This window comes from Mandrillus leucophaeus, unplaced genomic scaffold (assembly GCF_000951045.1).
Source record: "Mandrillus leucophaeus isolate KB7577 unplaced genomic scaffold, Mleu.le_1.0 Scaffold969, whole genome shotgun sequence".
Classification (NCBI taxonomy): domain Eukaryota; kingdom Metazoa; phylum Chordata; class Mammalia; order Primates; family Cercopithecidae; genus Mandrillus; species Mandrillus leucophaeus.
This window is the reverse complement of record NW_012110574.1, coordinates 304,141-306,179: the sequence shown is the minus strand read 5'-3', so window position 1 is coordinate 306,179 and position 2,039 is coordinate 304,141.

Sequence of the window (2,039 nt, the reverse complement as noted above, 5' to 3'; positions counted from 1 at the left end):
AAAAAAAAAAGAGGCTGGGTGCGGTGACTCAGATCTGCAATCCCAGCACTTTGGAAGGCCGAGGCAGGTGGATCACCCGAAGTCAGGAGTTCAAGACCAGCCTAGCCAACATGGTGAAACCCAATCTGTACTGAAAATATAAAAATTAGCTGGGCATGGTAGTGTGCGCTTGTGGCCCCCAGCTACTGGGGATGCTGAGGCAGGAGAATTGCTTGAACCAGGGAGACAGAGGTTGCAGTGAGTCTAGAACACTCTGCTGCACTCCAGCCTGGGTGACTGAGCAAGACTCCATCTCATAAATAAATAAATAAAGCAAATCTAACAAAGAACTTTTCATAGTTTTAATGCAGCCAACAATTGATCAAATGTTTTTTTATAATGCCACAAATGACGGCATAGCATCAAGTGATTTGAGAGTTAAATTACCTCAACATTCATATTTTAAAAATTTAAAATGCTTTTAACGCAAAACAAGAAAAGTCAAATATAACTATAGCGCCTCAAAAGATCAAACTCTTGCTTCTTTTAGTCTTACATAAAATTAAATGATATATTTTAACTTTGGATTACTCTGTATAATAAACACTGTTTAGAGTAATGTCTGAAAATGTTAGTGCCTTAGTGCTTTCTACTGAGAATTATCTGATGATTACTTCTACTTGATTTCTAATTTTTTTTACATTTACTGAATTTGAAGAATATTATTTAATGTGAACACTCTGGTGTTTTCTAAGGTATGCTTCTCAGAACAAATGGTTTTTCTCTATTTATTAAATTATTCATAGGGTCTATCTAAAATACAAATTTCCTAAAGTTGAAGAAAGTGTCAACAACTGTTTGAGGGTTTCTCTCCAGTATAGATTCTCCTGTGTACAATAAGATATAAGTGAAGACATTAAACTCAACTTTTCAAAATCAGGAAATGTAACCTTAAAAAATGAGATGAATCTTAACAACATAAATAAAGTATACAATCACAAAAAACAGATACTGTCTGAATCCACTTATATGAGATAGCTAGAAACAGAAACCAAAATGATATTTTGAAAAAGATAAATAATATGAAATTGGGCAGTTGTTTCAGGGGCATTGAATTTGGTTTAGAAGATAAAAATGTTCGCCAGGCGCGGTGGCTCACGCCTGTAATCCCAGCACTTTGGGAGGCCAAGGCGGGCAGAGCACCTGAGGTCAGGAGTTCGAGACCAGCCTCAACATGGGAAAATCCCGTCTCTACTAAAAATACAAAATTAGCCAGGCATGGTGGCGGGCGCCTGTAATCCCAGCTACTCGGGGAGCCTGAGGCAGGAGAATCGCTTGAACCCGGGAGGCGGAGGTTGCAGTGAGCCGAGATTGTGTCATTGCACTCCAGCCTGGGCAACAAGTGCGAAACTCCGTTTCAAAAAAAAAAAAAAAAAATGTGGTATGAAACACTGATATATTAAAGGAACAACTGGGGCCTGGGCACGCTTGCTTATGCCTGTAATCCCAGCACTTTGGGAGGCTGAGGCAGGCGAATCACAAGGTCAGGAGTTCCAGACCAGCCTGACCTGTATGGTTAAACCCCGTCTCTACAAAAAATACAAAAATTAGCTGGGTGTGGTGGCGGGTACCTGTAGCCCCAGCTACTTGGGAGGCTGAGGCGGAAGAATTGCTTGAACAGGGGAGGCGGAGGTTGCAGTGAACTGAGACTGGGCTGCTGCATTCAAGCCTGAGTGACAGAGTGAGACTCCATCTAAAAAAACAAACATAAAAAACTTTCTTATTTTATGACCCCTAACTTTTGGATGTTACAGAGAGCCAATGCAGCATCCAAAAGAGTGATAAACGGGATTATATGCTATGTTAAATTAATAGGAAGCATTGTCAGATTAAAAACGATGTTTGGGCCGGGCGCGGCGGCTCATGCCTGTAATCCCAGCACTTTGGGAAGCTGAGGTGGGCGGATCATGATGTCAGGAGTTCAAGACCAGCCTGGGCAACATGGTGAAACCCCAGCTCTACAAACAATACAAAAAAAAAAATTAGCCAGGCATGGTGGT